A 19,232-nucleotide genomic window follows, 5' to 3' on the forward strand; every position below is an offset into this window, starting at 1 on the left:
AGAGCTTCTGTTTACTCACATAGATGAGGGTCTGGCAAACATAAATGCTTAACTTTTTTGGGGGTAATACTAAGAAATAACAAATGTGCATTTATCAGAAAAACCCTTCCTTAAAATTCAAGCAGGAAACAAATGGAAATCCCATTGATATTGTATCGAACCAGGAAAATACTCTTAATTTACAGATACTATTTTTACTAAATACAGGGATTTGTTTTGTAAAAGTATGTAGAAATACAGAATTTAAAAGCCGTTTGGGGCAATATAAGCATATTACTTATCCAAAACACTTCAAGGAAGGAAGTGTGTACTTCATGCTTTTCCTTAGGAATTAATGTTTTGCTTTTAAGTAGTAGTAATTTATACAACCTATATTTACAATAAACAATACAAACTATAAGGTACTAAAGGGTTTTTTTCGGTTTTCCTCTTAAGGAGAGTCTTTCATCTCTTTACTGCACATAGGCTCAGAGACCTTCTATATGAAAAACACTAGTAGGAATTTCATGTTTTCTTACACTTAGGGAATAGCATTAAATATCAGTTCATAGTCTTTATAACTTACGTTAATGGTGGCATAAAAGTCATACTTGCCTGCTGCATAAAGAAGCTGCAAGATGCCCTGAAAGCTTTTTTGTTTGTTTTGTAGGAATATTAAAAATTTATTTTTGCCTCATGGTTGCCTGCACAACTTCCCTGTGCAAATCTCAAAGTTTTCTTTTTTGGCTGAAAGTGTTAAACGTAATTGTCATCTTGTGTGGAGTTTTATAACATGGACTTCTGTTTTATAATCTAGTACAAAGCATTCCATTTGTTTTATACAGACATTCACAAAATGGGGAATGTCTTCTCTTTACCTTTATGAATAATTGTTGCTTCTCTTTACCTTTATGAATAATTAAAGCATATTCTCCCACCTCCACTGTATTTTTCCTTCCCATTCTATTCTTTTAAAAAATAATTTTCTAAATACTAACTTATGTCATTTCCACTTTAGATACTAATCTGTACCACAAATTGAAAAAAATATTAGTCCAAAGTTAATGTTTAAAAGACATTTGGAAAAAGGTTGTCCTTCATACAGACAGAAAAATGGGAACTGCATCCCTCTCAGGGAGGGAGGTTTTCCACAAAGCTGAAAAGAAAAAAAATTGAATTTTTGTCTGCAGCCAGACTGTTAGTGTGGAGGTGAGGAATTGTTTGGTCACAGGCTCTTTAGTACTGCAGCTCAGATTTCACCTGCCTAAAAGGCATTTTTGCCTTCATATCCAACCACTTCATTCCTATCAAGAAGCTCTTTGGCTTGTCCATATAGTGTTGGATCACTGTTCAGGTCTGAAGTTGCAGAATAGCTTCCAGATTCATCTTCAAACAACACCAGTTGGGCTGTTCGTTGTTTTCACTCTTCAGCAGTTTTTTGTCTAGGCAATTTAGTTCTTTGAATGTGAGCAGACATTAAACAAAACTCTAAAAAAGTTCTCAATAAACAGGACTTTGCCTTTCAGCCAGATTGTTATGCTGGAATAAAGTCTTTGACCAAAAAAGGCAGACCAGACTAATAGATTTCCCTGATTAGGCTTTTAAAACTGCATATTAGTATTTTTGGAGCTTGATTGTAGTGTGATCACAGAATCATTATCTATTATTTAGGAAGAAAATAATGTTGATGATTAGAGAAAATGAAGTAGGATTTAATTAATCTTTGATTCTAGTCATTAAAAAATACTGTTTCAGGAGCAAGGTGCTTTTGATTGACTCTGTGGGAAGCCATCGTATTAGGCACAAAGATTTGAGAGCCAAGCTTAATGCCATTATATGCTGTCATCTCATCCAAACTTGCTTGTCTTTCATTAAAGCAAACTGTTTAGGCTGTAGGCATTTAAAAAAACCAAAACCACCACCACCACCAAAGAACCCATCTTTTATAGACATATAGTCTTTCAGAAGAACATGCTTTACAGATAACTATGCATGTACTCTATGTAAACTGATATAAGAGATATTAGTTCATGTTAATATCTGAGAGAAATATTACCCCTAGAAATTAACAGTATTTAATATTAGTTTCTGTGGCTCTCTTTTTTAGTTCAATTGGACTTTGAGGTAAGTGTAATCTTTCATCAATGTATTTATGAGTATTCTCTCTCTAAAATCACTTCAGCATGTGAAGTGTTTTTAACAGGAAGATCATAGGATCGTAGGATGGTCTGGGTTGGAAAGATGCTTTAAAGATCATCTATTTCCAACTACCCTGCCTTGGCCAGGGACACCTTTCACTAGACTAGGTTGCTCAAAGTCCCATCCAACCTGGAATGGGGCATCCATGACTTCTCTGGGCAACATGTCCTAATGCCTCACCACCATCCCAGTAAAGAATTTCTTCCTTACATCTAATCTGAACCTCTCCTCTTTTAGTTTAAAACTGTACCCCTTGTCTTGTCACTATGTGCCTATGTAAAAAGTCACTCTCCTTCTTTTTTATAAGGCCCCTGTAAGTTCTGAAAGACTGCAAATATACAGTACTCAGAAGACAAAAAAAGGACAGGTACTGTTAATTGACTGAATTTTTTAAAGCAGCATTTTCTCTAGATGACTTATAGTTTTGGAAGCTGGAACACCGTACCTGGGTGCACAATCCTGAATGGCCATAGCTGAATGAATGCTGTTCCACACAATGCAAAAAAGTTGCAGAAACTTTAGTGTTTATTTTAACTTATTGGTATTCTTTATGGCCACTCGGTGATTGTGAAGTAGGCTGTCCTGCCTGTGACTTGTAAAGACACATATTTTAGTGATAGTGGAAAGTATCTTCCTCTTACATGCAGCTCGTGTTTCTGATTTTCATCCTCAGTATCCATCTTCCAGCAGAGGCCACAAAGATGACAAGGGATCTGGAGCATCTCTCTTATGAGGAGAGACTGCAGGAGCTGGGCCTGTTTAGTCAAGAGAAGAGAAGACTGAGAGGGGATCTCATCGGTGCATATAAATATCTCAAGGGCGGGTGCCAAGAGGATGGTGCCAGACCCTTTTCAGTGGTGCCCAGTGACAGGACAAGGAGCAATGGCCACAAACTAAAACACAAGTTGCACCTCAACATGTCCTTCACACTGAGGGTGGCAGAGCACTGGAACAAGCTGCCCAGGGACATGTGGAGTCTCCCTCTCTGGAGACATTCAGAACTGACCTGGATGAGTTCCTGTGTCACCTGCTCCAGGTGACCCTGCCTTGGCAGGAGGGTTGGACTGGATGATCTTCTAGAGGTCCCTTTCAATCCTAATAATTCTGCTATTCTGTGATTTTTGTGAATGCATCATTATATGTAAACTAAGGGGTTTGTCATACAATGAATTTATTTTCTGATATGCTTCTGGGTTACTTTCTATAACAACCTGCTTCTTGCTTATGTCAATATTTTTGATGAATCAAAGACTGAAATTTGTGAGTCCCAACTCTCTGAGATATGTTTTTGACCTTGATTAATAATTTGGAAGATGAAAATGGATTTTAAGATCTTAACAGTGGGTGCCCTGGCAATTAAAAGCATGTCTAAGATTTTTTTTAACTTAATATTATTTAAGACTGTATAGATGTAGGGCAGTTCTATCTGATTTCTAGTGACCAAAAAAAAAAAAGGAAAAACATTAAAGAAATGCCTTTATCTAATCGTCTTGGTTTTTACTCTTCTATTGCTTCTTTTCATCTTTGAAAGCTATCTTTTTCTTTAAATAACTGGAAGAAAACCCCAAGTAAACTTCTGATCTGTTTCAGAAAGGTTTGGATAAGGCTTTTTAGTATAAGTAAATTCTTTGTTTTGCACACTTGGATGCTTGGCAGATGAATGTTTTAAGTTTCAAAGTAACTGAAGATGCCATTTTGCACAAGCAAGAAATTTTTTTCAAAGACTGAGTACCAGCAAGCACAAAATAGTCCATTCTCAAAAAGTAAAATTTAGAATAACTAGTCTTGCTGTTGCTTAGTTTGCTTGTATAATAAAAGTGGAGGTGTTGTTGAGCATTTGACAAATTCCTCAGTATATGTGATGGTATACTCCCCTTCTGTGTTGAGTACCTGTCATGTTGTTTAGTTATGAGAGGGGGAATCAGTTCAGCTTTGCACATCAATGCTCCTTTGATCCAAATTCTCCTTTGGTTTTTCTTCCTTGTTATCCAGGGTATTGATATACAGTAAAGTTAAGTTACAAACCACTGTTCTCCCTCCTGTAAAGTAAAAATAAACTCTTTTTTCTTGGTTCCCATTTTATTTCTCTAATTGGCTCTCTATTGCTTTGTGTTCATTCTTCCTTATTTCATAGGATACATTAAATACCTGCTGTGATTTTCTTAAGAAGGTATTAAGGCACTCTAATAGGAATTTCTTTTCTGTCTCAATTTGGTGGCTGCCATGTTGTGATGCTGTTCTTCCCTCCCCCACTGATGGAAACATGAGTGGATTAATCTAGCCCCAAATTGCTGTATAGAAACCCTTTGCTCTTAAGTCAAAAAAGTCAGTGCAAGTCTGTGAATTGTTTTATGAAAATACTGGATCAAGTTTCAAGCTTCGAGTCCCTGCTGATACATTAAATTCTTTATGGTATTGGCAGGGAAGAAGGAGGGGACCTTTCTTTAGCTAGATAAATAAGAGAAGCGTCAACTCCAGATGCCTTGAGGGAGAGACTCCAGACAAGCTTTTAGTACAATTACAGAAGGACAAAGTGGAAGAGACCCATGGGACTCCTGTGTGTATTGAATGTCATTTAGCTTTTTAGTACAACAGAGAAAAGCTCTATAGGAGTGTTTAAAGTAGATATGTTTGTAGTCTTTTGTGTATAAATATAAGTATATGGCACTTTTTAAAATATATATATATGCGTGTATATATATACTGTGGTGTTGTAGGAAATGGTATTGGCAGAGGGTACTAAAGCTAAAAAAAAAAAAAGAAGTACCTTTCTTTCAATGCCCACAGCACATGGAAGAAAAGTCAAGACCCTTCCTTAAGACTTCCCTAACATTTGAAGTAAGTGGACTCATGTGGGACTGGTACACAGCTCAGCAGCATGGATAGCTTAGTTTCGGTGCTGTCTAGGCATCAGCAGGGTTGTATGTGCAGGAGGGAATTTTGTTTGTTCACCTGATTTTCTCTACAATTAATGATTTGTCTTATCTTCCCTTCCCTCAGGTATTCTTTACATAAAAACATATAAAATAATAGAATAAAATTCAAAGTCATTATTATTTCCAGTTTGTGGATGGATATGGTAATTATGTCTGCATAACCTTCCTACTTTCTTTGTATAAATAAGGATATTTGTTGTATTTTAATTTTTAGCCAACCCATATTGCTTATCCTTTTAATATTTCAGTGACTTTAATTCAGATTTGTTAAGACCATTTCTTTCAAAGCACAGTGCTTTCTGATCACATACTCTGCATTATAAATCTTCCCTTTTTGATATTCTTTAAGTTACATAATGGAGTTGGAAATCCATTATTATCATATGCAGTGTATCCTCTCTGTGCCTTCTTATTTATGGAATTGGTTATACTATGCATTTTAAATGGAAGCCTTTATTAAGTAATGTCAGCAATTTTGCTGAGCAGAATACTTTTGGAACCCATCACTGTCCTTTTCTGTAGAGATCAGACTTTTTTTTCCTTATCTGAATAGTTTCTTTTTACATAAACTATAAGCATTCTGTTATTTGAAATTTATTTCTTCTGCACCTTTTCTCCATTTTCATTCTAGGAAGTTTCTCTGGTTCTCATTCACGTTCTTCATCTGTTTCACCCAGGGTGACACAGTGTTTCAGCGCTGGCCACATGGTACTACCTAGGTTTGAGGTGGTTTCCACTGTTGCCTGTATCAAGGGATTGTGTATGTGTGCATATGCGTGTGTGTAACAGAACTGGAAATAGTGTAAATATTTATTTACATATAAAGTGTTTTGGTTTGGTGTGTGGTGTTTGAAAGCACCTCTTTCAGTGTGAGATAATCACATATCACAGGTGTCTGCCATTTTAAGAAAAACACCAAGTATTGGAAAGTTTGCAGTGCTGTTGTAGCGCTTGGCAGCAGTATTTGGTTTCTTTGACTGAGGCATCAGTTTGGGGCGACTAAACTGAAATTTTGGGTTTTCTTTGAGGCATCCTCATGTATGACTAATAGTTACTTTAATCCCAGAATTAATTGAAATAAAGTTTGTAAAAACAGTGTATTTTATCTACCCTGAGCCCTCCCTGTGAATTTTTCTCAGTCACTGTAGATAATGTCATTCTTGCACTTATTATGTGTGGAGATCAAACGAAGGTCCAAGCCGATGTTATAAGGTCATAAATAAAACAGTTCACCAGAACTACCTGGTAATAGCCAATGGCCTAAAATACAGAGCAAATTTGCACTTATGTTTTCATAGGTTCCACTGCTCTGCATCTAAAGGGTCAAAGGAGGCATTGTTTCATTTAAGGCTGTTTGTGGATCGTTTCTTCATTAATTTGTCCCATTATTTCTTGAGCAAATGTGGAATTTAGCATCCACAGCAAACTGTGGCAGATTTCGTCAACGTAACAGCATCTTGCATGGCAAAAGTGTTTTTTAGAGCTTAACATATCCTAATATGCTTTGTTGCTGCCTGCACTTGCATTAGCAAATACAGTGAAGAATTACTATCTAGTCTTCCTTTCTGTGCTTATCACCATTTTATAAAGATCAGAAGAAAATGCATCCTTAACACTTAAATCTGCAATCCATTCAAAAGATGCTGTCATATTGTTATAGCCTGGAACATTCTGTCACAACTGCGGAGCTTCGTGACAAAACCATATATTTTCTGTGTTGTAGTTCTGTGGGATGTTACAACTTCTGCATAACTTTTAAAAAAAAGTTACCTGACAGGCCATAAAATGGATTTTTGTTCTCTGAACAAACTACTGGGACATGAAATTATGACCTTTAGGAAGAAAATCTGGGTATTGCTTTGCCTTTAGAGTTATAGTCTATGACGTCTTAAGCATTTATTAATCATTTCCATCTGAGAGCATCTTATTTTTTTATCTTACTTAGAAAAGAAACAAAAACATTCAGCAAATAAGCTTCTTAGACTCATGGTGTTTTCCCCTAGCACTTTGGGATACTATTACACATGCTTGCGATTATCTACTCTGCAAACAATTGTCAGGAAACTTCAGCTGTTTTCCAAGTCCCACAGAAGAACAGATGTGGAATTAAATTTCAAACAATGTACTGTTAATCACGTACATGTGGACACAAAATGAACTCAGTGAGAACTGATTGGATGCTTTGTTAGCTGAGCATGGAGTGGAGAATTTGCACTTTTCTTAGTCTTCATTATCTGAACAGTTCTTTGAAAACAGTACTAATATATGGAAAGGATAAGGGTCTGGTTCAGATATTTAACTCCTAGACAGCGAAAACCACGGGGGACCACCTGAATGGAACTGAATTATATTATGTATATGAATACAAGTGATTGTATATGTATGTATAATTTTGTTTTATTTGAGAGCACTTTTGATGCTGTAAAGGATATTGAGGAGTAAAGTAGCTGCATATCATCAGTGTGCTTTCAAAAACAATTATTTAAACCAGCCAGCTTTGCCTGCAAGAGATTTTAAGTCCATGTTCAATTGCTGGAAAACCATAAGAAAGTAATTATGTCAGAAAACCTACTCATGCTGTGTTCTAAACCTCAGCCTTCCCTGGAAAAATCACTTAAAAAGGCAGTCCATACAGTTTTGAAAAGCTGTTTTTGGGGGAGAATGGATTAGTATTTAGAGACTCTGGAACTTAGAGCTTCAACTTTACATAATAATTATTCTGAATGAGTGCATTAGACAGTCATTGAGACTTAAGGAATTGTTGGGTTCTTGTTCTTGGAAATCTTTTTTTTCATTGGTAAGGAAACTTATGGAAAAAGGGTTCTTGATACTTGTTCTGAGTGTGATTGCCCTCACTGAAGTATGTATAGCTCTGGAAAAATAGTGCCTACTAGTAGGAGTCTGCATTTCCTGCTGCTGCAGAATTGAAACTGTTGTTAAATATGTAGCTTATATATATGTGATTATTTTCAGTTATTTGATCCCATGTAGCCTGGAAAAAATTTGCCTTCTTGAACCTACAAAATAAAAAAGGAGGGGGGGTGAAAAGAGAATATAATAAATTTACGGCTTCTTAAATTTGATGAACTTGATTAAGCAGACAAGATTATGGCTTGTTTCAGGGTTTATAGTAGTTCCTTGGAATTTTTTAAACCCCTTTAGAAGTTTTAAAATTAGCCCTATCATATTATATTGAAGGCTGTAAACTTGGCTGCCTGTGGTTTTTGGCTTGAAAATAACAGCGTTGCCCCACAAGCTTGAAATAGGGTATGAGGACATTAGTAGTGATGCATTTTCCTGCCTCCCAGGTTCTCCATCTAACTGCCTCACTGGCTGTTCCTTAACTACTTACCTTGCACGTTCATTGTTATGTTTATTCTGGTAGTAAGCAAATGCCCAAAGCCAATTAAAATGTTAATTCCTACTAAAATAGCAAATACAGTGTTGTGAGAGATGGAGAGAACAGAAGGAACTTTCAGAAATCTTTATATGTTCCATAGACATGTTGTCTCTTAGCTTGACTTCTGGAGAGATCTGTGAAGGTCATATCAGCGTTTATGTATTCTTTAAAAAAAATCTTTCATATGGATTTCCTGGGGCTGTTTTGCTTGTGCTCTGTGAAGTGACCAATTTTTTCCTTTTCTTTGTTTTTGGGGAGGTCTGCTTGACCTTAGTTTTTCATGTTTTCTTTCAAAATAACTTTCTTTCATGGATATTACTTTGTTTATATGCTTTGCCAAAGAAAAAAAGAGATAATAACATTCAAAATAAACATCTTTATACCCCCATGTCTTGTTTTTTAGCCTTTGTCTAGAATGACATAAGTGGCTAAGTATTTCATGTTCTTTAAAACATGACTTTGTGAATATAATTGATACGGACATTGTGTGCTCTACCAAGACTTAATAAGTGCAGTTATCTTCTGCCCTTAATAATCAAAAGCATGGGATACAGACAGTAGTTCTGTATGGTGCTAGTTAAGAAGAAACTGCATTTTTGATGTTTAATACTTTGAGAGTATTTTAAATGGGCTTAGAATGCATGTTTTGATTTAAACAGTGGGGTTTGGGATGGCCTTAAGCTGTTTAATATGTACTTTCTGGGGACCCCTGGTGGTCTAGTGGTTAGGATGCAGCACTCTCACCGCTGCGGCCCACGTTCGATTCCCAGTCAGGGAAACTCCCCCGGGCAGATGGAGCTCGTCAGCCCTGTAAGGCCATCCATCTAAGAGAAGGTCACTCTAAACAAACCTACGTCCTGAGGACCTCACTGCCACTGTCCAAGCTCGCTTGGCCCCAGCAGATGAACCTTAGGATTAAAGGGTGGGCTCAGTTCAGCGCACACTGTGTCTCACCTAAAAAATCCACTGCACAGGCTCGAAGGGTAAAGACCTTTCCCAAATCTTCATTCGCGAAGACGGGCCATACATGTACTTTCTAAGGGGTGATAGGAAGCTATGCTAATATACTTTAATTAATGTACAGATCTTTGGATGAGAAGGCCTTTGTAAGGGAGTTCGTTCCCTTGTTATTGCAGGCGGTCAGGTTGTGTGCAACTTGTTTCATCACGTCATGAGCCTTCAACTTAAAACTAGAAAGCTTTTTTTACCTCTGCTTTTGTTCTTGAAAGGCTATTGCAGACTCTTGCTCTTTCATATGGTTTAGCTGCATCTTAAGTGTGTTGACAGTCAATTCCCTGTTATTTTGTTCTTGCTGCAATGCTGACTTTCAATTTAAATATCTCTTCTTGCTAATTAGCTGCCTACAGTAATGGTAGGAAATAATTACACTTCATTTTTTGCCAACATTTTGTTAGGCTAAAGAAGACAAGACCTTATATCTTTTCTTAGCTCTCTTCCCTCGATCAGTACCATATTCCTTTCATGTTCTTAATCCAGTTTGGATGTCCTACTCTTCCCATCACTTATGGATTATAAGAATTCTTTGTAGTGTTCAAAGTAAAACCTCACTGCAGTCTTCAGTAACTGGTAAGACTGTCCTTTGGGTTGATGATAACTGATATAATCCAAGATTATACTGCCATTCATCACCTCCGTGTCATGTTAGAGGTATTGCCCAACAGGCTGAAGGTAAGTTGTGAGATACTTCTGAACGTTTTCCTCTTCTCAAAACAATATAAACATATTAAACAACCATTCTTTAGGAATTCAATCTACCAGTAAACTTTAAAACTGACTCTGGTGAAGAATACCACCTACACTGTAAGTATGGTGTCTGGTTATTTTTTTCTTTTCTAATGAATTGTTTTAATTTAGAAAGTTATTGTTTAATGAGAAGTATTTGGTAGGAAGGCACAGGGGTTTTTTTAAAGTTATAGAACAAGCCCAAGTTAAGTGAACTCATTCCTATCACCATCTCAGTTTTGCAACTGGAGACATAAGGAAAGCAAAGAATCTTCCTTCACTCCTACTGTTGTTGATAAAAGTTAAAGGAGAAGACATCAAAAAGGTTTTGCAGCAGACTTAAAAGTTTGGGTGAGGCAAACACTGTCTCATGAGTTTCAGAAAATAATCTCAAAACTGATATGAACAGTCTTGTTCATAGGGAATATCTCATATTCCCTACTTTTGGGAATGTGAAGGTTAGTGAGTGGTAGAAGCGGGAAGCTTAAGAATGCATATTCAGGGGAAATATTTCTGATTAAAAATTACATTCAGTTACTTGGAGTTGAATTACACAGGTTGGAAGAGACTGAAGGAAACGGTCATTTTTACCCTCAACTGGGGAAGAGGAATAAAAAAAATTGAGTACTCTTCTCCACCTTGCACTTCCTATTTGAACTGAATCCTTCATGGATTATTCTGTAAGCCTATTTTTTTGAGCCTGAAGTTGACCTATGACACTCCAGCCTTGCAAGTACCTTTATACAGGAAATGGTAAAGGTAACAATCAGTATGTCGTTTTAAAGAATTAATATAATCTTGAAAGGGAGAGGAAAAGCAGGAACTGACTGCTCTTTTTGCCTTATGAATCAGGAGACCCTTTTAAAAGTGATTCTTCTCTTTGTGTGTGTATCTGTATGTAGAGACAATCTTTCATAATCTTCTTTTAGGTAGTAAAAAGAATAGGTCTAGGGAAAATAAAGTAAAAGGTAATCACTAGGAGCTCATTCTTGTTGAGAATCTATATCTCAGTTTTACTTCAAATGGATTTTGAATAATAATTTAAACAATGAATGAATTTAAAGAATATTTAGAATTTCTTACAAAATATGTGCTGTGACAGTCTTCAAAAAGGACATTATAAGCTTCAGGAAAAGCTAAACCCAGACTTTATACTCCTTGTATTACCAGGACATTTTCTTAAAAGATCGTTTCTCTAGCAGCTTTTAAGTAAATTTGCTCCAGAAAAAGCTTAAAATGAAAAAAATTAGAAAGGCAAAGGAAAGCATCTTTGTAGTATACAAAACCAAAATTAACATATTTCTTAGTTGCTGTACAATTCTCACCATTCCTGGGGCTAGCTGATTCTTCCATCTGCAAACTGAGTCTGCTTTTTAGCTTTTACCAAGCAGTGGGTAGCCCATTTCCTCTTCCTTGGGTTAGCATCAGAGGAGTGTCTCTTTGTGGGTTTGTGAGCTTGTGTCGGAAAAGTGTCCTGGATGGAGATGCCTCAGGACTTTCAGAGCTCTGTAGAAACAGCAAGATGTTCTCCAGAGCTGGAAAACTGAACAAATGAGACTTGAGTAAGGATTTTCATTTTTATAACATGGTTTCACTGACATGCTCAACAAGGCACGTGGAAAGTTGCTCAGGGTCTCATCTTTATTGAATTTTACTTACAATGGTTTTGGATTTTGGATTTTGTTTTTTAAGACTGAAAATGGATTCTGAGACATGATCTGGAGAGGAACAGAATACAATTTAATGTGCTGTAAGTAGTAGTTCTAGCTTTGAATTAAGGTCTTGAGTGCATAATAGGCCTATTCATTGGATAATGTTCAGATAGACCATTTTCAGTAGAAGTAACTGTGCTTTGAGGCCAAATTGAATGGCCTAAGCTCAAGATTTTGTCACTCAGCAAAATCATTACATGAACCACTGAAGTGTTTAATGATTAAAAAGCAGCTTTTCGCTGGTAGAAGGTCACAGGTGGTACCTCTGGATGCTTTAATTTGATAAACTACTATTTATGTGTCTTTTTTTTATTGCATTTGTAGAGATGAAAGCTGTGACAAAGGCGTGGAGATTAGTTCAACGTAGAAAATACATGTAAAGTGAACAATTTTGTTTTCCTGACACCACAGAGAAGTCTGAATTTGCATTTTGAGGACTCTTAACAGCTTGTTAGTGTTTCGGTAGGTCAGTCCCTAGTTCTGTGTTAGGTTGTTTTGTTAGATATCTTGTCTTAAATGTACAGGGAGTTTGAGTGATAAATCAGGTCTTCTTTTCTTTGGAAGAGAGAGGAGGATTGTGCTTAAGGCATTTTTTTTGTTTAGGTTGAAACCACAAAACAAACAGGTTCCTAATTCAGTCCTGGTGCAGAATTACTGAAGAGTGCAGGAATGTTATCAGGCAATTTGGAGATTGTAATGATTGTTTCATTGACTTGTAATAGTCACAGCTTTTGTCACCAGAATCATACTCTGACTGTAACTTTGGCCTGAGAAGGAGGTGTGGGATTGAAAACCAAACAAACCCTGCAGCTGTTGATTTAAAGAAACATGTGTGAGTGGGTAGGATAGAAGTCTTTTTTTTCTCCAGAACACCATGATGGGATAACTCTGCAGCTTTCTGCAACAGGCTCAAGATGTCTACTGATTAAAGAAAACAGTGCATTAATTGCTTATGCCTTAACAAAACTCCACAGTTGACACCTCTAGACCTTCAGGAAAAGATAACTGAGCTGTCTCCCTTGGAGACATTCTCTTCCACTTCTGCCAGCAGATGGCTTTGTTTGTAAACTTAGTGTTTTGAAGGCCAGCATTTGGTAATCTGGGAGCAGTAGTTTGAATGCTAATAATACTCATCAGAAATTGTTATTTATTAAGCCATCTGACATTTACGAAGAATACCCTGAGCTTGCCAAGTGTTTCTAGCTCACTGCTGAGGAGCATGCCACTGGTTAGAGCATTTAATTAGCAACCCCATATCTGGTCCCCTGAGTGTTAATGAGCCTCAGCCTCCCCTGGGTCCTGCTCCCACTCTTAGGTGGGCCCAGAAGCCTGTGTCAGACCAGCCTAGTGCTATCAGTCTGTGTGGGAGCTGTGTTACCAGTGTGCCTGTTCCAGTCCCAGCTGCTGTGGTGTTGACCTGGAGCCTGCCTTTGTACTATGACTACCAGGCTGCTCATGGGACCTACTTCTCTTACCACCCATGCAGGCAGCAGGTCACTGAGCAGTGCTGGTCTCAGGGTGAAGCTGCTTTCTCAAATCACTTCTTGTCTGGTTCCTCTCTGTGGTGGCCAAGCTGCAGCCACCTAGAGCAGCTTTATGGCCAAAGTGGAGCCAAGAAATAATTTCAGTAGCTGTAGATATACTTATTGGAGATGCTGCTGCAAAGGTTTGGCTGCCTTGAGTTGGCAGAGAGAAAGGGCTGATGAAGCAAGACCCGAGCACTGACTGTGGTGGAACTCCTGGTGCAGCTGTGGGAGAGGGACTTGCTGCTTTACTTTACAGTCCCTGTGACACAGAGATGTGACTCAAGAAGCATGTTGTAAAGTGAACTTGAGTGCTTTTACAATGCCTTTAAAGTAAACAATGTATGTCCTTTTATCCTCATGGATAACCCTAAAGAGCTCCCACTGATATCCATGAAGGTGGGATCTGGCTCCTGGCTGATGTTCCATATTACTAACTTCAAATAAAGATTTGTGCTTACATAAAATAAACCTCAGAAGCCAAAACTAATTTTAGAGAGTAACTTTACTAAAAATAAATTTGCATATCTTTGGTTGGTAATAAATGGCTTATTTAAGAAATGTAATTTGATTCATCAATGACTCAGGTGTTATTGTATTAGGTAACAGGCTAAGAGGAATCTTTCATTCATAGTGGAGGTCTCTTAATGCTTCTGTATTTATTCTGCTTAGTTTTGTGAGAATTGATAGGATTATAAAAATGTAATATTTGCTTTAAACATTTTAATGATGTGTAATGCAGGTGCATTTGAGTAAAATATTTTTTGTAGTGTAAAAAAGTAAGGTTTTTTTCTTTTGTTCTCAGTGAAATAGCTTGTAAATTAAGTTGCTCTATGTGGCTCTTTTGAATTTGCTTTAAATTACATCTGGACATATATGAAGGATGACCTTCTAGATTTAACAGATTAGATATATAATACAAAAAATGAAACCGGAATTTTTGTCTCCTATAGGTTTGTGAGAAACAGAGAATAATAAGTCTGAGAAGAAATTTTTTAAAAATTCTGCTTTGTATCTTGAGCTGTTAGCTTCCTGTAGTGTTTAGAATTGTAATAAATTTAGAGGTTGGTTTCACTTGTTGGATTTTTTTTAACCTGCTAGAAGTATATCCCTAAAGAAAATACTTTCCTATTCTTGTTTTGCTGTTATTTCTGAAGGTAGCCTTGATGACGCCTATGAAATACTACTTTTTTTTTTAACATTTTATTTTATGTTGTTCTGCATTGATAGCAAAAGACAAAGAACCCATTGAATGCATTATTTCTATTCATAGTGACATAATTGGTCATACAAACCTTCCTGAATAAGTAAATATTTCTTTGATTTGGGTAATTGCTGTTATATAATACGTGGAAGTATCACGCAGTCGTATACTGAAGAAAAAGCTACTTGAAAAGGATGTTTTAAGATACAGCGGATATATCTGTATTCTTTTTTTTATTTTATTTGTGCTGAGTAGCCTAAGTATACCTAATTCCTGTTGTCTACAAAGACAGGGTATGTGACATGGGAATGTTATCAAACCAGTTGTGTTCTCTTATCAGTGTCCAGCCTATTAGATTCTACTGTTGACTGTAAATAAAAAGAAACTTGAAATCAATGGCTCTGCTTGGTATAGAGACTCTTTCTCCCTGAATTATACTAAAACATTTTTCCCTTGCAAATGAGAAGGGAGCTAAAACTGAAGAATGTAATGTTTTCACCTTTTCTTTGAGGGGTAGGGCTGATGCAACCAAATTTACAGCTAGTCGAGAGAAAGAAAGAAAGAAAGAAACAGATTTTATGTATTTTTGCCAACTGTTGTAGAAATCCATCTGCGCTATTGCAAAATTTGTAAGAGTTCCTGAGAGAAAGAATGAGAGCATACATGTGTTTTTCTCATTCTGATTTGTTTGAAAGGATTTGGCTATCTGCAGCATACAGGAAGTGCGTACTGCCTATTGATGGTGGGATAGGGGAAGGCACGTAGAGTTTCTTCTTGTTAGTTTGGTCACTAATATGGTGATAAAAGAGGATTTGTTTTTTAATATAATACATGCTCTCCTCTTTTTTGAATTTTTTCTTTAGTGTCTTGTGCCGGTGAAGAACATTGCTGTGCCTTTGGCAGTGGATGTCTCTGTGAGAGAAGGCTTTTCTACAGCTTCAGCTGTGGGCTATTCCTGTCTTACCTAGCCTGTACTTCTCTTTCTTAGGGACCCCAGACTCCAAGCAACGAAATTTTCCTTAAAAGCACCACTTAATGGATTGCTCAGACAATTAGGTTTGTCTACACATACTTAAAATTGATCCTTCATTTTTTGGTACTTCAGTTTTAAGAAAACAATTTGACCTTTTTTGTTCTTAAAAGTAGTCTCTGTCTGTGCTAACACTGCTATATTTTCATTGCCATATTAACTTTTTGAGACAGAAAAGTTGGAGTAATCACAGCTAGTTGGTCCAGTCAATTGTTTTTTTTGGTGAGTTGGTTTTGTTGGTCTGCTTGGATTTTTTTCTGGAGTAATATTCTGTGTACCAAGAATTCAGAGGCTGTTTTAAGCTGTACTTGACTTTGCAGTGCTCCTGATAGACTTTCATCTGTCCTCAGCAGCACACTTTGTTAGAAGTTCTGCACCAGCTTTTCCATTGTTAAACCATCTTCAGCAAAGCCAAATTATCTCTGTTAGAGTATACTGGCTTTCTGGCTCACTTTGTTCTTTTATGTAAGGGGAGGTTCTTCATATATCCTGTCCTGATGAATGTATAAAAATGCAGGATTTGTTTTTACTGTGAGAAATCTTGTATTTCAGCATTGGTGAATCAACCTCACCTTATTTTTATCGCCTAAATTTATTACTTTTTGGTACTGGGGATCCAAAACTGGTTTGCCTGTTCCAGATGCGTATTCCTGGATTGATGGCTAAAGGCAAATAATAGGTTATTAGTAGAATCTTAGCCTGTAGATGTACTCCAGGATATTCTTGACACTCCTTGCTGCCTTGCTCATGTTTAGCCCACTTTCTGTCCAGACCCCCAGCTCCTTTTGGACAATGCTCTCAGGTACATGGTGTGATTCTGTGGGTTGACCTGGGCAGAGCCAGAAGTAGGACTCAATGATCTTTGTGGATTCCTTCCAACTCAGGATAATCTGTGATTCTATGATGATATTTGTAGTCCTTCACTGGACCCTCTCCAGTAGTTCCTTGTGCCTTCTGCATTTCAGGCAGTGTGGCTGGAGCACTTGCTGGTGAAGACTGAGGCAAAAATGTCATAGAGTATGTCTGCCTTCTCCATGTCCTGGGTGGCCAAATCTCCCATTTCCTTCTGAAGGCCCACATTTTCCTTAGTCTTCCTTTTATCACTGAAATACCTATATAAGCTTTTCTTGTTGCCCTTGACATCCCTGGCCAGGTTTAATTCTATCAGAGGTTTTGCTTTTGTAACCTGATTCACGGCTACTCGGACAATTCCTCTGTAATTCTTCCTAAGCTACCTGTCCTTTCTTCCACTCTCTGTAGGTTTCATTTTGTTTGTGTCTGTCAAGGAGTTCCTTGTTCATCCATGCAGGCTTCCTAGCATTTCTGCCTGACTTTCTTGTTGTTGAAATGCATTGCTTCTGAGCTTGGAGGAAGTCATCCTTGAATATTAGTGAGTTTTCTCGGGCCTTTCTTCCGTCCAGGACTTTATCCCATGGTACTTCACCAAACAGATCCCTAAAGACACCAAAGTCTGCTCTCCTCAAGACCGCGGTTTGTGGTTTTTCTTAGCTCCTTAGTGGTTGGAGTGATGTCTAGAATGCTGCATTTCTAGACAAGCAAAAGTGTCCTGGTAGCAAAATATTAGTCGTGCATGTAATCTCTTACAAGCAAAGTTTTTACCATTCCAGCCACCTATACTAATCATAAATATTGTTTTCATATTTTTGGCTCTGTACCTTTCTTACATTTTACATCAATTATTTCTCTAGGTATTGCCAGGCATCTGAAGCGGTTGACCAAGCCTAGGGACTTGGAACAGTGGTAAGTAAATGAAATTCAGATTATATTATCTGTATTTTCACGTGCTGGCTGACTCTGAAGTTTGACTGCTGCTTGAAGGATGGAAGATGTGCAGTAGGTTATGACTTTTGAATGTTTTCTTCTGAGCATCAAGTTCCTTTTCAGAGCATTCACAGATTTTAAGAAGAACAGGATGTAGTCTCAGTGATTGCTTTCGATAAGTGAAGCTTCCTCCCCACACCACCCTGACTTAGAAAAAACTTAAAATATTTTGGGTACATCAGTTCAGTCTATACTTGTTGAAGTGGTAACATGACCCATTATATTAAAAACTGTAGTGTTCTTTGTAAAGTTAGATAATTTTCTTGATTCCCTGTGCTCATTGCTGATTTTTTGCATCTTAGGTGCTAATTATGTACCATTTTGACTAGAGAAGGATTCAGGAAGGATCTAAGGAAGAACTTTAAAAATTTCAAATACTTTAAAAAGTGAGTTTTATAATGCATTTATAAATATATTGTTTGTGCTTCCTTATCTGTAGGTATAGGCTGGCAAGGAGAGCCTTACACAGGCAGAGATAAACTCATCAACTCTTAATTCTATTTAATAATCATGGAATACAATAGAACAATAGAATCATTAAGGTAGGAAAAGACCTCCAAGATCATTGAGTCCAACCTTTTACCAAACACCATCATGTTAACTAAACCATGGCACCAAGTGCATGTCCAGTCAATTCTTGAACACTTCCAGGAGTGGTGACTCCACCACCTCCCTGGGCAGGCTGTTCCAATGCTTAACCACCCTTTCAATGAAAAAATTGTTCTTGATATCCAACCTGAACCTCCCCTGGTGCAGTTTGAGGCCGTTTCCTCTTGTCCTGTCACTAGTTGCCTGGGAGAAGAGGCTGATAGAAGAGGAGTATAATAATACTTTCAAAAAGTAACTGCATTTTCTTGCCAAGAGATAGGTATTTGGAATAATGTCGTATTTCTGTTTCTCTGGTTTCCATAGTAGAGCCAGTTAATGTGAAAAATTTCATATTTATATTAAGGGATGTCATTTGATTTCAGTGCTGTTAGCAGCAAATAAAAGTTTTTAGCACCTATGTATGTGGTTCTATGTGCTGTTGACTTTGGTGGCCAATACAGTGAGTAACCCTTGCCTTGTTTTTATTATTTTTTGCTTTAGTGACCTCTGAAAATCATGCTTGTTCTTCATTTCTAAAAATACCATTTAGTTAAAGCACTGAAGGAATTTATCAGTTTAGAATATTAGCACTCATGTAGTTCTATATTTACTATGTCCTTTCTATTTGTGCTTGTATTTTGCCAGGAAAAGCAAATAAGTGAATTTGTCAGTTAGTTTTGGATAATTCCTTTTTGCCTAGTGTTTATTTACCCCTGTGTCCCTATCCTCCACTGCCTGACAATTGTCAGGACTAAAATGCTGTATTCATAGTGTCATTAGTGCACAACTGGAATAAAAGCATCATAGACAGTTTATGTATCTTTATTCAACAAAAAATATAGGTATTCTTTCAAGTTCGATGCTGTTTAAGAAGTGGATAGTTAAGAATTAAAGAGACTTATTAATAATTTAAAATTGATTCTTGGCTAGTGTTACAGATAATGTAACTTATTTTAAGACAGCGTGCCTCAGACCAGTTAAGAGGGGAGTCGTGTAGCGCTTAGCAGTATAATAGAAACACTAGTACATGCATTAAGGTGAAGGTAACTTAAACAACAACTTGAGCAACTGTCACC

General features: G+C 37.1%; 1 protein-coding gene and 1 long non-coding RNA gene across 3 annotated transcripts in view; one reads left to right on the forward strand and one right to left on the reverse strand.

Moving 5' to 3' along the window:
* Positions 1-19,232, forward strand: part of LHFPL2 (LHFPL tetraspan subfamily member 2) — a 121,563-nt gene that overhangs the window by 42,337 nt on the left and 59,994 nt on the right. The window contains exons 1-2 of one of the 2 annotated variants that reach the window (XM_027634549.1): positions 436-495; positions 17,436-17,487. The gene's annotated coding sequence lies outside the window, so the exon portion shown is untranslated. Of the gene's footprint in view, positions 1-435; positions 496-17,435; positions 17,488-19,232 lie in introns of those variants that run through there. The other variant, XM_027634548.1, reaches the window with a different exon arrangement.
* Positions 5,630-18,238, reverse strand: LOC113943160. The gene is made up of 3 exons (XR_003526217.1): positions 18,096-18,238; positions 7,000-7,001; positions 5,630-5,644 (listed from the first exon to the last, which is right to left on the reverse strand). It is a non-coding gene; the product is annotated as an uncharacterized LOC113943160 (long non-coding RNA).

The sequence above is a fragment of the Corapipo altera genome, unplaced genomic scaffold (assembly GCF_003945725.1).
Source record: "Corapipo altera isolate COAL_440 unplaced genomic scaffold, ASM394572v1 61411, whole genome shotgun sequence".
Taxonomy (NCBI): Eukaryota; Metazoa; Chordata; class Aves; order Passeriformes; family Pipridae; genus Corapipo; species Corapipo altera.